The sequence below is a fragment of the Lissotriton vulgaris genome, chromosome 3_1 (genome assembly GCF_964263255.1).
Source record: "Lissotriton vulgaris chromosome 3_1, aLisVul1.2, whole genome shotgun sequence".
Classification (NCBI taxonomy): domain Eukaryota; kingdom Metazoa; phylum Chordata; class Amphibia; order Caudata; family Salamandridae; genus Lissotriton; species Lissotriton vulgaris.
The window spans coordinates 901,660,640-901,683,793 of NC_141689.1; the positions used below are offsets into that span (position 1 = coordinate 901,660,640).

Consider the following 23,154-nt stretch of genomic DNA (forward strand, 5'->3'; position numbering starts at 1 on the left):
TGGTTTGAAATTAACTTGCAAGAATTGACAGGCTCTTAATGGAGCCTTTTTTTAATATATACACATAAAAATTGAAATTTTAGATGAACATATTTTCAATTGTTAATAAAGAATAATAACTTCAATATTTTTCCCTGCACTTTTATATAGGGAGATATCCACCACTGACTGAGATCCTCACCTATATTTGTAAAGTTAGTAGAAGTAACTTTACACTTGTAAATTCGGTAGTAGGAGGTTTCACCCCCTGATTTGAGGTGGTGCAGGCTTGTAAGTCTACACATACGTGTAAACCTACATTCTGACATGGTGAATAGCAAAAAAGTGTAGTGTGTAGTTATAAATATACACCGAGGTTAATGTACACATACATATTTACCTTTGTGAATAAATCCCACAGTATTTTGAATACTTGCTTGTCAAGTTATTAACAATACTGTTGCATACGATATACAACCATCTATGGGGTGATGGTGTATTCAGTTTTTATCTCCATTGGGGAAATTTCACCAATTAACCAAAATCATAGCTACAGGAATAAAACGTTTATTTTGGCTTTTAAAAAGGCTCTCTGCATATCACCTGTGCTTAAAAACATAGGTAATTCTTTTTATTGCTCTGCTTTATTTCAATGCATCTCTAAATGTTTTCCTTAATGCCTTCATTACATAGCTTGTCATAATCAATGCAAGTAAAAAAAAACAGGCTAATCAGTTTGACTCGGAAGATATCATATTGATATCGATCACAGATCTCTCTAGACTAGGCACGATAACTGAAAAGGGGGCAATGCTTTTAATCCTGCACTGTCTCTAACTACATGAGCACGAGACAGTGAGCAAAATCAGATGACTCCTTTTTTACCTTGGGGCAACATTTCATGGTATATGGTTTACAGCAGAACACATTCTTCCAATGATTGGTGTTTGCAATTGATCCACTCCCGGAAGTATTATCTAAGGGGAGAACTGGTATTGGGTGGGTATGTACTGCTTCATGCCATCTTCACTTTATTTAACCCCATGGGCGCGGCCGCGATTCTGGGCCTGTGCGGCACATTCCGATCGCGGGTGCGGTCATGACGGCCGGGAGCCGTCATCAGCACGCGAGCACTGTGTGCCATGACGGCTCCCGGCCGTCATCAGCATGGAAGGGGTTAAGAAGTGCATGCACCGTACAATCTAGAGCATCTTCAAAACAAATCTATAGTGTAGTGCTTTCTAAACATGCCCAAATACTTCTCCCAGAAACTACTCAGCTCAGAGAAGCGTTTCCTTAGGAGCAACAAATCACTGCCCTTGAAACCTCCAGCCTTCAAAGAACAAAAAACTTACAGCAATCCTTCTCTCACAGGCCTCCATGCATTTGGAATTTCCTTCCATATGACCTGTAATCATCCTTCTTCGTTGACTTCTTTAAGATGGGTCTTAAGACTCTACATCTTACCTGCACAAATAGCTAAATGTTAGCTAGGTAACACCCTAGGCGTTCAAGATCAATGTCACCAAAACCTTCAGAATCACATTTGAACATCACAGACCCAGGCTATATGTTCTTCATTTACTCTTGTCAGTAATTGCTGCACTTGATAGAGGTGCATTATCTTCTACGTTGAGGAAGTGTGATGTAATAATGGGTTTTGTTATCCTTGCACTCATGTTCAAAATAAAAAATGATTATGTTGTACATTAGGAGAAAAATCTTCCATTATAAAAGTGCTGCCAGATTGTGTGAAATCATGTTGACTTTGACATTACAGCTATTAAGTGTTTTAAAGTCTGCGCTCCTCACACTCTGCAATGTAAAACAAAGGCAAAAGAAGAATCCAAGACAAAGTACCCACTTGGTAAAAAAAAGTCTGAAATGCTCCCTGACAAAACTTAAAACTGATTTTACCATTACCCAACTCAGTGGGACTCATATGGTCACCTCAGAAAGAAGTTGATTAGATTATTAGGAGTTTATTGGTACTCAAAGCTGTGGCTACATTGGAACATACATACAATTGGTCAAAGGGGTCTTAAATTGAGCACGGACAGACCTATTTTCTAGTTTTAAACTAGAGGAGGTTTATTCACAGCAGGACAGCATTTTTCGAAGAGATTACGAAATATTCCCTTAAAATCTTGCTGGTAACAAGTTTAGTGAAATAACACTGAAAAGGGTGAGTCTGGACAAAAAGTCAAATTTACTACTAGCAAATTGAGAAAGAAAAGCGTGAAAAGAATCACGACATAAGACAAATGCACAAAAACCTTTCCTGGATAAAAGAAATTGAACATGTGGAATTTGTGCAAAATGTTTTGGATATAGAAAGAAAATCAAAGAAGTGAGGATCATGTTCTATTTCTACTGCAACCCAAAGAAGAAGCAGGAACAGATGAAGCAAGACAAAAGCTTTGTAGAGTTTAAGGAGAAATAAAGGCAAGGAATTAGAGAAGGAATGAGAGGTAAGGAGCATAGCAATTGAGAAAAATGTAAAAGCAGTCAGTAACATAGTATGGAGCGCATGGGGGTAGAAACCAGCGCTGAAAAGAAGGACAATGGCAGGGTGGTAAGCAGAAGAGTTGAGAGAAAACTAAAGGGGGAGCAAAGGGGTTTGTCTGTGTAACAAACAGTAGCATGGGTGAATCACTGACATAATACAGCTATGCAATATTAAAACAGAAAAATTTCGGAAATTGAATATCGATCAAAAATATCGACTTCATATACTTAACTAGTAAAATCACAAATATTAAAAATAATAATATAATTGTTAAAAATATACATTTTTAGCTATATTGAAAATAGAAACAAAGGCTACCAAAATATTGTTACGTTTAAATAAAAATATTATGGGCCTCATTACGATTGTGGTCGGAGGAGCGTCCGACTGCCATCGTATGGGGCAGGTGTCGGACCGACTACATGGCGGTGGTTCCACCTGCCCGATTACAATGTGACCCCTATGCAGGTGGTAGAAAACTGCTCTTTTCCATTGCAGCTTGTACTGCGGCCCCATGTGGGGCCTAGCACACAGTGCATGGATGTTTGGGGGAGCCACCATATGTGCCTCCCTGAGTACATCATGGAGGCACACAGGGAACGGGCCCCTGCTAGGGGCCTAAAAAGTCCCATTTCTTTTGCCTTTATATTGTAGTCAGACCTCCATGTAAAGGCAGAGGGAAGAGGGACATCGTAATCCCTATGGCGGTGCCTCCGCAAGCAACACACCCGTTGTAGGGATTACGGTCGGACCGATGCTCCAATGGGCTCCTTGAACCTATCAGAGGCATTGATTGGTCCCTCTGCCCACTGCAGTCCCTCCACCCGCAATAGTCCCTCCGCCCGCAGCTGCCCGACAGACCACATCGTAATGCCGCGTTTGGACCGCTATGCTGGATGTCAAACCGACATCATAATCGTGCCCAATATGGCAAAAAAATTGATTCACACAGTATCAATTACAATAATATCACCAACATAATTAAGTAAGCACTGCAAATATATATATATATATGTAAAAAAACTTTTTCAACTCATTACAATTGCTTTAAAAACAAGCATTTACAATGCAATGGTTTTGCCTTTGTTAAAGTTTGAGCTATTGGCAATGCTCTTGACATTATTTTTATTTATGTTTTTTTTAACATAAATAAATGGCATTGTCATTTGCAATGCCACTAGCTTTATCTTTCGCAAATGACACCCACAAACACCTACAGAGAGCCCCCCCAACACACACCCACACAGAGCCCCCCCACACACTGCGAGCCCCCCCACACACTGAGAAAACATAGCTCCAGGACAGCACAACTCCGGGCCATAAACATGCAAAGCAAAAAACAGCTGTTAAAGCATGGAAATCAGCGAATTGCATATTCTACAGCAACACATTCTGTGGCAGGTCATGTGATCACTCATTAATCCACATGTCCCATGTCCTTTGCGTGTATCTTGCCACTTATATTTTGCAAAGGAGGGAAGGATTCAAAGTGGACAGGAGCGACAGATATTCCCAAGAGGAAAAGAAAGCGATCCCTGTAGGGAAGCTCGAAGGGTCATTGATCGTGGTGGGTCAGTAATCCAGGGGAGGAAAGGAGAGCATGGGGATGAGGCAACGTCTCCTAAAATGCGGGAGGTGGCAAGGTAGGGGCATCGGCGTGTAAATGGTGCCAGGGGGATAGCTTCTAAAACGGAGAGAGATACACAGTGTGAAGGAGTGCACCAATTCTTTATTCCCATTGAGAGGGGCCTCGTGATTGCCAAGGGGGGCGGGTATGGGAGCAGGAATAGCTGAGGTCGATTGATACATGTAGCGCAGTAGTCGACACCTCTTCTTGTAAAGTTTAAATCCTCACTTTAATCAAATAAAAAAAACATCCTTTACAAAATGATGATCCCCCCCACCCCGCTCCATGAGGCCTTTGTTCACAACAACAGCTGTGAAAGGAATACATTGAATTGTGGCTGGTTAATGCACTGTCATGCAACAACAAGTAAACATTTTAAAATATTTAAGTATTTCAAGACATTCTCTGTGGACGTAGGCACACTAGTTTATGCTTTAAGGAAATCCATTCAAGCATTCAAGAATGGACTCCACAGATGCATGCACACCCATGTTGGTGTTTTTTAATAGATTTCCTTAAACCGTAAAAACATCCATCCAAACGTACACAGCAAGCAGACTTTTGGTGCGCTGGAGTGGGCAGGGAAAAGCATTGCCATTTCCAACTGGTTTCACAGGCGATGCCTACTTGTTTTGTCAATGTGTGTTATTTACTTTCTTCATTATGTGACGTTGTGATTGATTCAATCAATTACAAGGATTCATTTTTGATGTTTATTTCAAGTAAGTGTCTGTAGCAGGAAAATGAAGCAGATGGTACAGTTGGCAGATGTGTCAGTGGTCAGGAGCAGGTTTAACCTAACGTCAATACTAGCAATGCTGTTAACTGTGTTATCTAGCCAGGCTTCCTATTGCATATTGGACGTTAACCCAGGCTTTATTGAAGTTACATACCTCCTCGACGTTTAGGTTTTAACCATATGGAAATTAATGTGCGCTAGAAGGTAACGCCCACGACCAGCTTTGGGCATGGGCCAGTTGGATCCAGGGCAAGGGCGCCAAATATTCATAGGGCGCAACAGGGAGCTACTTGACTTAACCTCATTCAAATAGTTCGTCCATCCCACTTCATCAAACGGAATTGCCAAATATAACCCACGCACGCCGAATCAGTGATCATTCAAAAAGTGAAAAACAAAACTGATTAACGCCTAAACTTCCTGAAACAAGTTCATTAAAATGTAGGAAGTGCATAGCTGCCAAGGTTTCAGATTGCTAGGTGTGACATTTTCATAATTTTAGAGTAATTATGAGTGACATTTAACCGACTATGAGTGACACTTTTCTCACGAGCAAAATCAAACAAAGAAGATGAGGGAAACAGATAACTGAAATTACACCCATTTGAGCAACGTGACTGCACAAGCAAAAGCAACATTTTCATAGCATAGCAAGTCAGTGCAACAGTAGATCTTGACTTGCATTCATCCTCACGGTGCAACGGAGGTCTGACCTGTGTCACCTTAGCACAGTAAGTAACTACATGTGTTATAATCTGACACACTGTACCAGCACCCACTGACTGCCTCGCGCTGTGCCAAAAAGGAATTTGGTAATTAACAAACACACTTAGATGGCAAGTGCATTGAGCCCGAATAAACCGAAGCACTATATTTAGGCCTTAACAAGAAATATTTGAATATTTCCTGCCACGTAACACCGTGCAACCAGCACTGTATGACTCACTTTCCTTAACTAGGTAATGTATTCCAGGAGCTGTGTGTAGGGTTGACAGATCCGGATACACTGGTCCAACTGAACCCAGAGACAGTGCTGATTTGTAAAAGAAAAGTCCAGGGCAGGCACTTGTGTGAGAGGGAGGGCGGAGAAGGCGGCCTGGCAGGATGCGACTGCAGCATAAGGGAGTCTGGAGGGCACACATGCACTTTCTAAATACTTTTAATTTGAAGTCAACCGGCTAAACTCCAGAGTCAAAGAGGTTGCTGTGGAACTGTATGCTAGGGTGAATGAACGTTCGTTCCGAGCTTTGCCCCCCCTATCCCGCATCAACTTCAACTGATGGATCCTATTCCAACAAGAAAAAAAATATATAAGATTTACAGAAACAGAACCCTTCAGGGAGAGCAGTGCAACAGCGGGTTCTGCTTAAAAAATCTTGCAAAACGAAGGTAGAGAAGACATTTTCAAGCCTCGAAAATAATTTAACCTGCGTTCCGCTACTTTTCTATATAGCTTAAAGTTACATAGGCATTGGAGTGTTATGCACATACACTGCAGGCACTTACTTCTTGGGAGCGCAGCGGGAACTCGCCTGCTGGTAGCCAGTGCCCACAACTCGGACTCTCCAGGGTGGCCCCGCCCACGGCAACACCGTTGCTGCAATGCATGATTGAAACTACGGGCTGCTGGTGTGCTCTGGACAGGCTGAGGAACCGCTGCAGCTGAGGAACCACTCCAGCGATCGGGCCAGGTTAACTCAAGCGTCGGCGTAGGTTCGTCTTTGACTCTTTTGCAAGTGTGTTTCATTCCAATGCCCATTTACGCGCCCTTTAGCCGTGTGTATATCTAACCGTGTGTGTTTGTTTTCTAGACAGCTTAGACCTTCGTACAGAAACCTACCGGAGATGTCGAAATCCCATGCTGCCCTCTTGTGTACGCTCTCGGATCAGCCGCCTGTGCTCACTTTGAAACTACTTAAAGTTTCTTAGGAGGCAGTTTATCTCTCCCTGCCTGCAGAGTTGCCTTTGTCCCCCACGCACCCTGTTGGGGACTTTTAAGACCTACTGCACCTGCACCCGCCACGCTCATGTCAGGATTGTGTTTACCTGTCACTAAGTGAGCAACGAGAGAGTGAGTGTGCGTGTCCCAAAAATATGAAATTCAAATATGCGTGGCGCCGCTTGACCGTAAAGCGCTCCGTTGCTCCCAAAATTCCGCCAATAGTCCTAAGCAGGAAGGCAGATGCCGGCAATGCCGGACCAGGTTCGGGGGCGTTCCCGAGAATCGGCTTTCGGCTGACGTAGCGTGACGTAGCCAAAAGCCAAAAATTCTCGGGAACGCCCCCGAATCTGGTCCGGCATTGACGGACAGGCCCGTCTTCCAATGGCTAGCCTCCATTTATGGAGCTAGCCAATGGAAGACGGGGGCCGTTCCTGTCTCCCCTACCATAGTCATTAGGTTTTCGCCTGCGCAAAAAAGATGCGCAGAGCGCATCTTTCGCCAGGCAAAACCTAAAAACTAAGACGCTTTATACACATACCTAAATTAAATAAACATAATACATTTACTTTTCACACCCCAAAAATATGTAAGAAAAATCATAACAATACAACAAATAAAACATATTAGCATATACTAAACCATTTAAACTACAATCTAATTGTTAGTAAACATATCTACATATCTTAACTTATATTAAACAGTAGCAAACTATACATCATACATAAAAAAAATACAGAAATCAGCTTTTACCATAGATGGACCCAATAATTAAAAAAATCAAACCAAACCTAAACCAACCAATGAAATAAAACTATTAACAACTGTAACCAATAAAATCAAACAAATGATTAAACCAATAATATATGTAAGGCACACTAATTTAAAAAAAAAGAAATTCACAAACGACATACGCTGCAAGAAGAGGAACATCTGCCGGGTTTTCTCAATAGACCAATGCATAAAAATATATAAATTTCAGTAGCTACCTAGTTAAGTAAGTAAAGTTATATTTACACTAAAATGTAATTTTTATTAAATTTAAAAATGTAAAATGACTAATAATTAATAAAATACAATCAAACTTCTATTTTTTTACATTCCTTCTTAAAAAAACAAACACACACCTTGAAACAGAGATAAATTGATTGAAAATAACAACTATCAACAACCGTCAAAAAGATATAAAAATGTAGGTATGCATATATTAATTCAAAAAGTATAAACTCACCCAAATAGTGAGCAAAAATAAACCTAATGACCTCAACATGTACAAACAACAAATTATCATTGAAAGTGATTTTTTTTTTCATCTAACAGAAAAGAAAGGACCTGCTACACATACAATGATATATTGTGCAGCTTCTATCACTTTGCAGAAATGAAATCAGTTACTAATTCAATTCAACATAAATGCAATAAATATTATTCTACTGCATGCTATAGGAGAGTAACTACTAAGGATGATGTTATAATTTATGTAAGAGAGCACAACCACCCCCCAAATGTAAATAGAAGTAAGAGAGAGATTGCAGAATATAAGAGCGGCACGCACTAGCTCCCAGGAACCCACAAGCAAAATCCTTACACATATACTAGCTAAAGCCCCTAACACATAACAGGCCACCTACCACCTATCCCCACTTTAAAACATTTAATTGTACAAATTAAAAGAGCCATGAGTGGTAACCCACCTGCCCCTAGAAGATACCAAGACATGCACAGATCTGATCACTTTACAATGACACATAATGGAGAACCTTTTATCTTGCATTCCAACTTAAATAAAGAAACACAAATCCTAATATTCTGTACAGCAGATAAATTACTACATTTGAGATAATGTGAAATTTGGATAATGGATGAGACCTTCAAAATGTGTCCCAAACCATTCTCTCAGATATACACCATACATGGGGAATATCAGTACAAAAATATCCCTTTTATTTATGCTCTATAAACAAATCAACAAGCAGCACTTTATATGACCTCCTAAACCATATCAAACACAAAACAAATAATTACTACCCCAACAAAATAATCAAAGACTTTGACCAAGCCATAATTCAAAACATTCTAAAAATGTACCCTAATACAACCATACAAGGCTGCAACTATCATTTCAATCAATGTATATGGAGGCAACTCCAAAAACCTGCAATAAGTAAAGAATATTCTACAAACAACCAATTTGCCTTTGAAATCAAAACAATGAGTGCCCTAGCCTATGTTCCTGTCACAGAGGTAGCAACCACTACAATGTACATATAAAGACCCATTTCTACCAACAAAATGAAGACAAACTTAGCACCCTAATGGACTACTTCGAAGACACTTAGGGGCCCATTAGGATGAATAGCGGCTTCGTAGAAAGGGACCGCCCGCCATAAGGGCGGGGTCCCGTGGGAGAAATTAGGATGCGCCCACCACAGTGGTGGGTGCATCCTGTATTTTTAACATTGTGGCGGGCGGTGCTGAAAGCTCCGCCCGCCTCAATGCTAAAAATACATGGTGTGCATTTCAAAGTACAACGTGACAGGCACTGCGCGGTGCCTGAAAAGTTGTTCTTTGAAATGCAGGGGGGTACCATAGGTACCCCCCCATGTGCACCCCCACCCCCCGGAGTCCCTGGGGGCCCGCAACGGGCCCCCACAGGTAGACTCTGCATGCCTTTCTGTGGCCAGGCTGGCGGCGGCTACCGCCGGCCTGGCGGGGGCGATCCGCCCGCCATCCTAATGGACCCCTTAGATTGTCAGACTGCATCGCTCAGGACATAGTCGCCAAACAAAATTCCAAATACCATGGTGGAATGTCTATGACAGCACCTTGGTACAGGAAGCCAAAACAAATAACTCAGTGGAAGGAAGCCACATGGCCTTCCAATCCACATTAGGCAGAACCCAACCTACACTGTTCAAATTAGTAGAAGCATTACAAAAAGAGCATAGCTACCAACAACTAGGAATGGAGCAGTCTCTTACCTAAATTGGCCCTGAACTTTGAACCCCACCCAAAAGAATCTATGATATGCTACAATTTAAAGTAAAATTCTTTATAAATAACAAAGAAGTATATTAGTTAGAAAGTATAGCCAAAAGCATATCATAAAATAAATAGTAATCTGTCAAAGTTCCAAAATCTCTTAACAATTTCTTACCTGACATACTAAACCTTGTATTTTTAAAGAATACATATATAATTTTTTTACATGGGTCAAAAAATGTATTCAAATTCCAATTTTAATAAAGACTGATATAATAAAACTATATATATACACTATTTAAAATAAAAAGTTACTGTCACCGACAAAGAAAGTAAAAAACAACTTCATCCATCACATTAATTAATTACAACATATAAACCAAACAATTCAACATAACAATCACATAACATTTGCCCAAACATCATAAAAGGACATTTCTCATCCAAAAGAAAAATAAACTAAGAAAACCTCTCTGTTCTGTAGCTGCAGATCTTTCTCTTCATCCATGTTATCATCATCATAAAACGTTATTTTCATATAACACCATAAAAAAGGTGATAAATGTGCCTTCTAGCTAGCACAGAGACTGGCAAGCTATTAGCAAAAAGGGCAGTTTACATATTAAGGACAACAATCAAATAAAAGCACCAAATCACATATATACATAAAAGTGCCAAAGATAGACAATTCATTTTAGTACAAACAATTAGTTAGTCAAAACATATTAAAATTAAGATAAAAGAGCAATAGTACAAAGACTTATGTAAATTAAAAACAGCCATGCAAAGATATCACACAATACATTTCGACCATATGATCCATAGGCCCATCAGGAATTTCACTTTGAGCGTCTGATCCATAGGGCCATAAGGAATTTCGCTAAACCAAATACCACAATTCTCCTTCTATCTGTTTTGTATATTCTAAACATTTCCAGATTATTTGATCCATGTCCAATACAACTACATAACGGTATAATCCATTTGGCCCTCAAATTTTTGCAATGGAACAAAAAATAAATAAATGGAGATGTGGGGCCCAGCTCAAGTTTAGGATTATGCATGTCCCTAGATAATGAAAGGTGGAAACCAATTCATTGGCCACTCCCCAATGAACATACATCTCTTAAATGTTTTCAGGGTCCCATTGAAAAAGACCATATATTTTGTTTTTAAATCTTTTAATTTCAACCCTCCCTCATCAGAAAAATAATTAGAGTCATTAAGTGATTGTTGAAGGCCTTGGGGAGAGTTAGATAGCAATAAGGTATCATCAGCAAAGAAAAGGCCGGGAGCCCTTCTCTCTCGGACTTTGTGAGCATCACACCCATCTCTATCCAGGTACCCTACTACTCCTTCTATGAAAAGTGAGAACAGATGGGCGATAAAACACATCTGCCTAATGCCATGCCTGATTGGAAAAGGCTCTTTTAACTGCCCCTCCTCACCTGGACCTTATTGGCTTTGTGTAAACTCATCAAAATATCGAATAAGTTAGGTGGAATCCCCAACTAGGCTAGCGCCTTCCAAAGCTTACCCCTTGGGACCAGATCAAAAGCGGTACGCAGGTGCACAAACGCTATGTAGCGCTTAACCCCTTTTAATAATACTTATTTGTTTTTTTAATGAAAGACCTGATCCAATGTGCTGATTTTGGCACGGAACCCGGCTTGGAAGTTTACAGAATTTTCCCTTCTGATATCCACTCCTTTTTTAATTTATTTTTTATTGAAAATTCATTGGTACCAAAACAGATACAACTTAATGAGGAAGATTCCATTATTTCATAAGACATTTCAGTAAGCATTAAACCATCATAAATACAGCTAGACATTCAGAAAATAAATGTGCAGGAGTTTACATATACGAATAAATATACATATTAGAGACTCATCGTCGGGTGATCAAAGCTGCCCCTCCCTCCAAATTTAAAAGGGTCCCATATCTTATTTCCAAAATCCCGCTTTTTCTTACCCTTATAAGAATATAGAGTAGATTCGATGTTATGAATACCAAGAAGCCTGGTCAGCCACAATTGGAAGGTTGGGGCATTAGGGTCCTTCCAAGCAGCTGATAGTAGGATACGTAATACAGCAACAGCTAGAAAGATAAAAGCCTCTGTTTCTTTGTTCAAAAGGGCCGTTTTGCTGTCACTCCCAAGAATCATTATTGTCGGGGATAGGCAGATCTTTAAGCCTAGCAGCCCCTCTAAAAATTTCTCTATCTCAGTTTTAATCGAACTAAGCTGCTCACAGTAAAAGAACATATGTAATAAGTCCCCTGGACCTTTCTGACACCTGGGGCAGTTGCTGTCGATCCTCATGCCCCAATCATGTAGCTTAGATGGTGTATAATACAGGTTAAAAAGTGTTTTAAAATGCTGAACCTTCAAATTTGAAGATCGAAGTACCTGCTTATCCAAGCTCAGGGCCTTATCGAAATCAGTATCTGGATCTTGCAGTATCTGGATCTTGCAGTCTAACTGCCCAGGCAACCTCATGTTTCTCAAGATCGTCTGGAGATTTTTCAATAAGGGCTTGATATATACTACTGATCCTATCTCCTCCTCCTAGCAAATACCCCAGCACAGGGCAATATGACTCTGGCAAGATATCAGAAATAACCGATTTAAGTGTTTGTGAAACCTGGAAGTACTTAAAGATTTGGTCGTTGGGGAGACCATACTTCTCTTGCAGCCAGTTGAAGCTAGCGGCACTTCCATTCAACAGCACATCGCCCACAGTCCGAATACCCAACGGCTCCCAGCACTTCCAAGCCCCATCCACACTCAAATTTGGTGTATACCCTGAGTTCCACAGCGGGGTATATAGATTTATCTTAGGGATGTGGCACAGTTTCTGCAGATTTTTCCACAAATCCCAGGCGCTTAAAGCCGCCTTATAGCGGGATTTTTAAAAAAATCTACGACTGGTTTTTCTCAACAAAACCCCCACAGCCTCCTTTCCCATCAGTAATTCATAGATTGAAGGTAAAACATATAAATCTGAGGTAGGATCATTTGTATATCACCCTCTGGATGCTGGCTCGAATAATATAGACATCTGAGTTAACAAACCAGCCCAGTGGTAAAATCTGATATTTGGAATCGCCAAGCCTCCGCGTTCCTGAGGGAGCGTCATACATTTTAGTGCCCTCCTGGTTTTACCATACTGCCATAAAAAACTGTTAAAGATAGACTCGATCTTTTTTAACATACCCTCATCAATTAAGTATGGTATACATCTAAACAGATAGAGGAGTTTAGGTAGCATGGTCATCTTTAACACGTTGGCTCTCCCAATGAGTGTAAGGTGCAGTGAATTCATCCGCTTTAAGTCCGATTCGATTTTCTTAAAAAGCGGGAGGTAATTATCTTGTATAATAGAGCCTATTTCAGCATTAATTACTACCCCGAGATAAGTGGCCGAGTTGACATATCTTTGATCGATTTTAACTATCCCCCTGGAACAGATTACCTGGGTCTTCGACTCATTCAGGCGATACCCCGAATGCATACCAAACTCGCTAGCGATCTCTACCAGTATCTGCATAGCCTCAGCTGGCTTTGGTGTAATTACTGCCAGGTCATCGGCGTATGCCAATATTTTGCTCGTAAATCCATTTGTTAGTGCCGGCTGTATTCCCCCATTCTCAAGAATCTGCCTAACCAGCGGGTCGATATACAGAGCAAACAGGATGGGTGAGCAGGGACACCCATGACGGGTGCCCCTGCTTCTCCTAATCCTGTCCGAACTCTGGCCCATCAGCTGTATTCGGGCCATTGGGTCGCAATACATGGCTTTAATGGCCGTCCTGATTTTTGGGCCAAACCCTCTCGCCATCAATACATTCCATAGGTAAACCCACCTGACGCGATCGAACGCTTTTTCTGCGTCAAGGAGGATCATGGCGACTCCTCTCCCCCCAGCAGCATAGGCCTCGAACAGCGAGATTGCTCTTCTAACATGGTCCGCCGTTCCTCGACCGGGGATAAACCCATGCTGCCATGGGGAGACAAGTCCGCCAATAACCCTCCCTAACCGCATAGCCAGGATCTTGGCATAAAGCTTATTATCAGAATTTATCAAAGATATAGGCCTATATGACCCTGGGTTTTCTCTCGGCTTTCCTTTTTTATGGAAGACTATGATGTTGGTAACTTTCCATGTTTCCGGGATCTTACCCGTACCTATGATGCCATTGAATAGGTCCAATAATATTGGACCCAGCTCTCCTGAGAGGCATTTATACATCTCGAGAGGGATGCCATCTGGCCCAGCAGCCTTGCCAGCAGCTAGGTCAGATAGTGCCTCACGGATCTCATCCCCCGTTATATCCAGCTCCAATTTTTCTCTCTCTACTGATCCCAGTTTAGGCCCATTATCTGGATAACCGCCGGTTGTGCGTGTCCCACCCATTTCCTCCTTCCTCACCTGGACCTTATTGGCTTTGTGTAAACTCATCAAAATATCGAATAAGTTAGGTGGAATCCCCAACTAGGCTAGCGCCTTCCAAAGCTTACCCCTTGGGACCAGATCAAAAGCGGTACGCAGGTGCACAAACGCTATGTAGCGCTTAACCCCTTTTAATAATACTTATTTGTTTTTTTAATGAAAGACCTGATCCAATGTGCTGATTTTGGCACGGAACCCGGCTTGGAAGTTTACAGAATGTTCCCTTCTGTTATCCACTCCTGAAGATAGGCCAAAATTTGTTGACAGAAAAAATTTCTGCAAAGAATCTATTGGACTAATTGGTCTGTTGCTACTCAGCTTTGCTCTATCCCCACCCCCTCTTTTTATAAGAAGGTATAATTTCAGCTGATTTCCAGGAAATCAAAATCTTCACACCCGAAAGAATAACATTGGATAACAGATTGATATAGGTGCTCAATACCACTGGATCTTGCCTGTATAAATTATTTGAAATTCTGTCCGGGCCGGGGGCTCTGGCTGGGATACAGGAGCAAATTGCAGCTTGAGTTTCTTTGAGGGAAATTACAAGTTTTTCAGGGTTACTGATTACAAGCTTATCCAAGAGGCTGCTATCCTTCTCTTCATCAGAATTTCCACAAGCATACAAACCCCCAAAGTGGGATACCTACTCATCTGGCTGAACAGAAAATTCCAGAGCAGTCCTGGGACCAGTCAGACAAAGAGAAGCTTTCTTCCAAAATAGTTTGTTATCCCTGGCTACCAGGGCTCAATACAGAGAAGTCCATAGTGAACATTCCCATTGCCTCTTGGCATGGTCCACTGTCTGTCTGTACTTGGCCCTGCATCCCACCCGATCCTGGTGTAACTTATATTTTACTTCTTGTAGAAGCTCGCCCTTGGCCTTCCTACAATGCTGATCATACCAGACCACTAGGTTGGGCTGAATTTTCCCCACCTTTCTGGGCTGGCCAAAGGTTTCTCTGATCTGCGTATAGAGAGCCTCATGCAGGGAGTAAATGTTCTCTAACCTATCCTCATCAGTGAGATTCAGCAACAAGGCCACCTATTTGGATACCTTTCTCTTAACAGTTTTGAGGGCCAAAGGATTTTTTCCACCCAATCTCATCTTATAGTACTTACATTATTGGCTTGGGAGAGTATACCCAAATCTTTAGGACCTGTACAAACAGTTTTTATCTCTCTCAGATTGAAAAAGGTTAGGCTCAGGGCGTTGTGGTCGCTTTCAAATCTTTCGACCACCTGTCAAGTACAGCCGTCCAAGGTCTATAATCGACCAAACAATAGTCTATTCTGCTTGAGTCGCGAGGTATATTGCACCTTTTTGATCAGAGTGTGTCCTACCATTAGTAGCTCTCAAATTGTGCTGAAGTGATAAAGCCCTTACCTGGGCTTCTCTTTTTGTCCATCTGACTGTTGGTAACTCTAGCAGTGGAATTTTCCAAGTTCTGTCCCATTCTGCTGTCAAATCTGGTAGAGCAGATTCATAGGGCTCAAATGTACAATTAATTTCCCCTGCTACCAATAGGGGGTTGCTGCCAGAATAGTCCATAAGTGCTTGACCATGTAATAAAAAATGGAATCCACCCCAAAAATGTACAGGCCAAAACAAATGCAAAAATGAAACTGATCCATTACAAACCCCTTGTAGCAATCAAAAGTATGTAGAAAAAGTGTCTAAAAAAATAAACAATTCAAGGAAACCGAAAACAAGAAAATCAAATTACAAAATCAATGGTTTATAGTAAAAAAAATGATTTCCATTAAAAAAAAGTAAACTCCCAATACCCATAGGACATGTTCATAGATAAAAACCTGCAAGGTAAACCAACCCGCAAAAAAAATTACATTCCCAAAACTACATATACATAACAGCTAATCATCAAAATATAACCAACATACCTTAACCATATCACAAAAGTTGCAGTAAAATATAAAAAATGTATAAAGTATAAATTAAATAATAGTATAAAATACATACAATTATTTAATATGTGCATAAAACATGCATTAAAAGTATGTATAAAATATCTATTAAAACATTTTTTTTACTGTTAAAAAATGGAAAATAAAAGCAGAAAATGTACAATGCACAATACCTTATAGATATAATTTACATGTTTTAATAAAATGTTTAAAGAGACATTATTTATGTACCTTTATATAAATGTTTGTTTTTCAGATGAAATATACATAATTAAAATTGTCAAAATATACAACGCCAAGCCCTTAGTGCGCCCGCCCGCCCGCCCGCTGTCTCATAGGAGTGGTCTGTTAGGCTCATGGGAGAACCTAACATGGAGATGACCACTGTGGGAGGGTCTGCAGCACCTTCGTTTCCTGCGTGGCCCCCTCCCCTGAGCGATATTGGGCCCCAGGGACCCCAACCCAAGGGGTCAGGCCTTTTTTTTGTTGCAGTTTTATATAGCGCGAACTTGACCCTCAACCGAATTGGGTATCAGAGCGCTTTACATAGCACCAGTTACGTTACATGAGGAGACACATTCATTTTTGTTAGGCACGGGGAGATTAAGTGATTTGCCCAGAATCACAGGATGTTTTAGCGTCGTTTCCGAGACTCGAACCCAGTTCCCCAGGTCCTTTGGATCGGGCCTTTAACGCTAGAGAGGGCCTTTAATAGCCGGTATAGCCCTCTACGGCGGGCTATAAGGCTATATTAGAACATTGGAATGTTGGGAGCTCCATTGAAGACAATGGAGTGCTCAATGATTTTACCGACCGAGAAAGGTCCACAAAGCAACAGTCAAATGTTGTTTTCAAAGGCCTCTCGGAGCCCGAGGGAATCTAAACCCCTCGAACTCTGAGAGGCCTTTGTTTTATTCGTTGGAACATTCTGCCCCCTAGGGGCCTTCGGCTCGGGCCTTTCATGCTGGAATGGGCCTTTAATAGCCGGTATAGCCTGCTACGGCGGGCTGTAAGGCTAATATATATATATATATGGGTTAAGAGGTTGTAGGGTTATAGGGCGGTAAGGGTATTTAAGGGTTTATGGGTAGGTAAGGGCATAGGGTAGTAAGGGTTTTTAGGGTTTATTGGTGAGTAGGGGTATAGGGTGGTAAGGGTATTTTTTTGTGTTAGTGGTGGGTAGGGGCATGGGGTGAAAAAGATATTTTTAGGGTTTGAGATGGGTAAAGGTATTGGGTTGTAAGGGTGTTTTAATGGTTAAAGAGTTGGTAGGGGTTCAGGGAGGTAAGGCTATTTTAGGGTTTAGGGGTAGGTAAGGGCATAGCATAATAAAGGTTTTTTAGGGTTTAGAGGTGAGTAGGGGTATAGAGTGGTAAGGGTATTTTTAGGGTTTCGGGATGGGTGGGGCATTGGTCGGTCAGGGTATTTTGGGGTTTTGGGGTGCTGAAGTGTATTTTGTTGGAAGGGTGTTTCTAGGGTCTATGGGTTGGTAGGAATATAGGGGTGGGTAAGGGTATTTTAGGGTTTAAGGGTAGGTAAGGGCATAGAGTTGGGGATTTTGTAAGGTTTAGAGGTGGGTAGGGGCATGGGGTGGCAAGGGTATTTTTAGGGTATAGCGGTGGATAACTGAATCGGGTTGTAAGGGTATTTTTAGGGTTATGGGGTGCATAAGAGGATTGGGTGTGAGGGTATTTTAAAGGGTTAGAGGTAAGTAGGGGCACAGCATGGCAAAAGCATTTTTCACCGCTCAGGGGTCGGTAGCGACACAGGGTGGTAAGGGTAATTTAAGGGAGGTTTGGGTTGTCCCCCCTATAACAATAACAATGTAATTAATTTATTTATGAAAATTTTGTTGGGTATAGATATATACATGTATTTATTTATTTCACTTACGTTATTTATACTTACTAGCAAGGTAAAGTCCTGCATGGTAAAGGCATATGCATGGTAACGGCATGTGTTGCAAAAAATACGTTGTAATGTCCTACAACTGTGTGCTGTCTCTTAAAGACACACATAGACATTGCCCGGCTCTTGTTCGCTCTCCCAGTAAATGTGTTGTCATTGCCATCACTAACATCAAGAACTAAACAAAAATACCCGTGAAAGCACGATGTAAAAAAGCCCACCCAGCAAATTATAGTACTGTGTGTTCTTAAAAGTGAGTGAATAACAGGGCACTGAAAATACAGTGCAAAATATTTACCCTTCCCATTCAAACGAATAGCCCTTTACATGTGCTACATCCTTTGCAACACCTTCACAGATTACAGCAAGGGCACTAAAAATATAAATATTGTAGTAGAGCAACAACTGGGTGATTATACAGAAAGTGAACACGAAGTGAAACAGACAATGTAAGGAAAATAATCTCTACTTCTGGTAGTTTAGCTTTACAATGAAAGGCACGCTATCATTTTTAAATAATTTTAATACTTCAGAGCACGCTATTTTCTCCCTCAATGTTTTATTATTTAATTCAAAGATGAATAAAGATAAGTTATTAAATAATATATTTTACATTATTGTATAAAAACGGAGTTCAAATGGGTCAATGCATAGGAAAGCTAGTTCATTAGAATAAATGTAAATGAATTTGTTATTTTGTTATTTTTAGGTCCGAGGCTAGCCAAGACATTTTGTCTGTTCAGCCCGCCACAGCTACTGCATAGGGCACAGTGTCAGCCTTTGATTAGCTTATCAAACTGTGAATGATGGCATTCTGTTTTTAAACAATGTGTACATCCCGCAATAATTAATCTCCTTCAGTCTCAGGACCTACGGTTGCAATTTGTGCTTTTATAGAAAATATATAGTTATACATTAGATAGAGTCTTTTAGAAAAGGCTTTTTTTCATAAAATGCATGCCTTCAGCAAAACCATTCACAAACAAAATAAGCATTGGCAAAGTCAGAACAGCAGCAGCCAACACCAGGCTTATTGGCTTTGCAACCACTTGTAACTGAATAAACAAATGCAAATTCACATACATAATTTAAGAGTACCTTACATATTTATGTACGCTGTGATATCTATTTTATGTAACCAAAAGAAAATGTGTGGCTCTCTTCAAAAACATCCAATGAAGCAAATTTTATTTTAAACCGTACCTCTCAAAGCCGTGCAGACGAAATGTGCTTCAGTCGGATGACGCACAAAATGGCGGTTGCAGGAAGTCAAATCGAACACACCAGAACACGACAACACGCTACCTACTTTCTGACAATAACCACAGGAAGTCAGCACAAAACCACAGAGTTTGAGAACAAGGAAGTAAAACACGGAGGACATGCAGAAACAGACAGAAATTGAGGCCCCTCTTGCACCTATCTCTGGTCCTGATCTGAATAATTTGCAGAAGTGTCACAATTCCAAAAAGTGACTTTATATTGAGTGACTGAGCATTACTTTGAGGAATGAAAATGAACACAATGGCCACAAACTTTAATTCGCCTTTGAGGACGCAGGTATATACTTTCTAAATGCTCCAGTTTTTGCACTCGTGCTTGTTTCCATTAAGTCTGGGTCAGCGAATTAATTCATTATTACATGCAAAATAATATTGCCCAACTAACACTAAATAACTCTTTTTAAATATGCATTTTGTTTTACAAATAAAATATTACTCGTATATTTGAGACTCCTATTGATGTTCATCTATTTCAAAGTTGAAAACTGGACCCAAGCATAGCCCTTTACCACTTCCTTACAGTTCTCTTTTGAAGAATAGTCTACTCTTTGGCAAGCCCTCACAGCACCTTTTTTATGCCAAGAGTGGAATGGCCAACCATAAACAGCTTTGGGGGTCACAGATTTTTTTCCAAGGAGGGAGCCTACAGGATTCCAATAGATGTATCCATCCATGGCCACTTTTGAACAAGTGCCCCTCAATAGTAGTGCTAACCATTAACCCCATGAGTTTTTCTTATACTTGGGATTTTCACAATGCAATCGTCAAATTGCCATGGGAAATTCTGGTAACAAGAGATCTTCTGAAAGAACAGGCTGTACAGCAGATATGAAAGTGAAACAAGCTTATATATAGGGATTTGGTGGTAGTGTTTCTCTAGGAGACAAAGCGTCCGCACATTATGTTAGTACAACTCTCACTCTAACATATCTACGTGTAATGTCAATTTTATAAGTATATTTCTACGAGGTGCACTGTTGTCCTATTATACACCCACCACCAGGGGTGTCAAAACTAGCAAAGATTGCTAATATCAAGAACCAAGAAAAAACAGGTCAGTCAAGCACTCTCAAAATTGTTTAGCATTTCAAACAATTGTTATTATCATTCACAAGTTCTAAAGTCAATGGAGCAAATTGTTCCATTGATAGTTATGCTTCACTTCAGTAAGTGTAAAGTTCATTTGCAGAAAGTAGATTTCCAAAATACGGATCCAAACAAGATGTTGGGCTTCAAATTCTTTATTTCATACACATTAAAAGTTTTCTAGCTCACACCGCCGACACGTGTTTCGTCTCATGGAGACTTTTTCAAGGCAAAGGATATTATGAGGGGGTGTTGATTTAACACGAGTCTTGTCTCCCAGTATAGGTATGGATGAAATCGAAAGTTACGCAATCAATATGGGTCCAAATAGAATAATCCGGGGGGGGGAACGATCCTAACAATCTAGGTCACTTTACCCGTCTTTCTATATAGTGCATGAGGTATAGTCCAATGTCACGCTCCAAGGCTTGGGTAATAATCTTAGTAAATTCAGAAGTCTTGCTGCGTGGAGGTTAGTTCGTTATTCTACAATTTGTTGAGGGACCATGATAAGTCTCTCCTTTAGAACGCCGTCCAGAGGGAACCTCCACTGCTCGCAGCTGAAAGTGAACAAGCATTGGCAAAGCTAATCAGTTTAGCTTTGCCAATGCTAGTTTGCTGTCGGTACTGGCTTTGCCAGTGTGCGTAAAATTGTGGCGCAAGCATTTGAAAAGGTCAAAAGCAATGAGAGGTCATCTTGAATTGATATGTTGTATACTTCTAAGACAACCATCATGTTGCATGCAGGCGCTGCTTGGCAGTTATCTTGATATGGAATAATAATAATTATAGAAAATAAGATTATACCATTCCAAAATGGCTGCCACATTGCATCTAGATGCCACGTAGGAGCCCATCTTGTAAGTATGTACAATAATGTTCAAAGAGGGCATCTCATGGCTCTCATCTTGGCCAATGCTTGCAAAGAAATTCAGGAAACACTGGATATGACAGTGCTGGCAGAAGCAGGTGGCGGGCACCAAGAATGCTCGAGGAGTGGGGAAGTGGAGAAACCATTTATTCCACTCTAAATACATTTTTCAGTGCTAGCTCACTATGGTTGAAACGTTTACACTTCTATCAGTCACTGCTTCTGACCTTTGTCAACATTTCAAGGGTAGTACTCCCTCCTCCCTTTGATGAAAGGAAAGAAATGCAGCAGTAAATGAACCTGGTTCTCTAAACCAGGTCAGGCCATTTCAGGCAATTTACGATCAAAAATCAGGGTGAAACATAAATGCCCAAAGGGTGTGACAAACACATAAAAAAAGACAACCAAGCCATCCTATCATGAGCAAAATAGACCCAAAGCGAACTGTAATTATTTACAACAAAGCAGCCGGCTCGAAGCCCACCATGTGTATGTTAAATTACTGGTTACAATGCTGTCTGCCATAGACAAATAAAGAGGTCTGTAACGAACCTGCAAAAACGAACATTGTCAAAGCAAATAATTCTTGCTGTCACAAGCTGGAGCATAGGTTAAATATTGTTCTTATTTTTAACACAAAAAATCATGCCACTGTCTAAATGGGGCCACTGTATGCCTGCAATAAAAATGTAAAATAAATAGAAATGAACATTTAAAATAGCTTAAATAGAATAGTACAGGTATTTTCTAGCAGGCGGATATACTTGGAAGAAGCATAGAAACCCATGTTCGTTTTAATGCACATCACAGAACAATATGTTGTTTTTGGCTCACAGAAATTGTACTAGTGGCTTTGAATTACTGGAACCTGAAACCTTTTAAGTACATTAGGATTACTAACTTTTGTTAAGTAGAAGGAATGGAAAGGAAAAGATAGTAGCAAGTTAAAATATTTTCCTACCAGTCCTACCACAGAGTGTACTTCTTAGGTCTCATGTAGACAGTGTATGCGCTGTCTCTTCGAGACGTTGTTCACTGTTAGTGGGCTTGGAGGACACCCATTATTTACCACTGGCTGGTTTAAAAGCCACTATCTATTGCTTGTTTTCTGCTGGTCAGCTCTGCAGTCAGCACTTCCCTCTTCTTGCATGTGACAGTCCATTGGAGCATGGCCCTTGTACTTGTGTCCTTAAGCTGCTCGCACTTCTGGGTGCTATTTTTAGGTCGAGCCTAGCGGCAGCGCGCATGCACTAGTCGCTCTGCAAGGCATGCTGCATTAGGTTATGCACTGGAAGCCACGCCCACTCTCCGCCCATATTTGTCATTGGTTTGTGTCATTGTCCTTCGAAAATGCTGGCTTCAGATTTGTACATAGGCTTGTTAGTCCCGCCTTGGTACAGCTTTGTCTCCATTTTGTTACCGCCTGTAACAACTGGACCTTTTACTTGACTCGTTACACGGTCTCTGTTATTTATTGGGTGAGCACTATTTTCTTTAATGGTCTTTCCTTATTGCAGCCCGGTGCGCTTTCACTTTAGCGGCGGCACTACTTTATTTAATTAATTTGCAGCACGGTCCGCATCAGTTCAGTGTAGCACATGCAAACAAGCATTTGCAATGCAACATGTCTCGCATTTATGAGAGTTTGGTCTATTGGCACTGTAAATGACAATGCCTTTTTTGGTTAGTGAAACATAAATAAAATGCCTTCTCATTTACAATGCCAATAGCTTAAACTAACATAAGTGCAAGAACTATTACATTACCAATGCTTGGTATCTTTTTTGTTGAGTCAATCTACAGGGCATCTTTCATAGCTGGCTCTGTCCTCTGCTCCATCTCGTTGTCTGT

The 23,154-nt window shown here is 40.7% G+C and overlaps 1 protein-coding gene across 3 annotated transcripts in view; it reads right to left on the minus strand.

Annotated features, from left to right (window-relative positions):
- DOCK8 (dedicator of cytokinesis 8) overlaps positions 1-23,154 on the minus strand; it is a 719,019-nt gene that overhangs the window by 622,803 nt on the left and 73,062 nt on the right. Inside the window, exon 1 of one of the 3 annotated variants that reach the window (XM_086961231.1) lies at positions 19,267-19,339. The exons of the other annotated variants lie outside the window; for them this stretch is intronic. The gene's annotated coding sequence lies outside the window, so the exon portion shown is untranslated. Of the gene's footprint in view, positions 1-19,266; positions 19,340-23,154 lie in introns of those variants that run through there. 3 annotated transcript variants of the gene reach the window in all.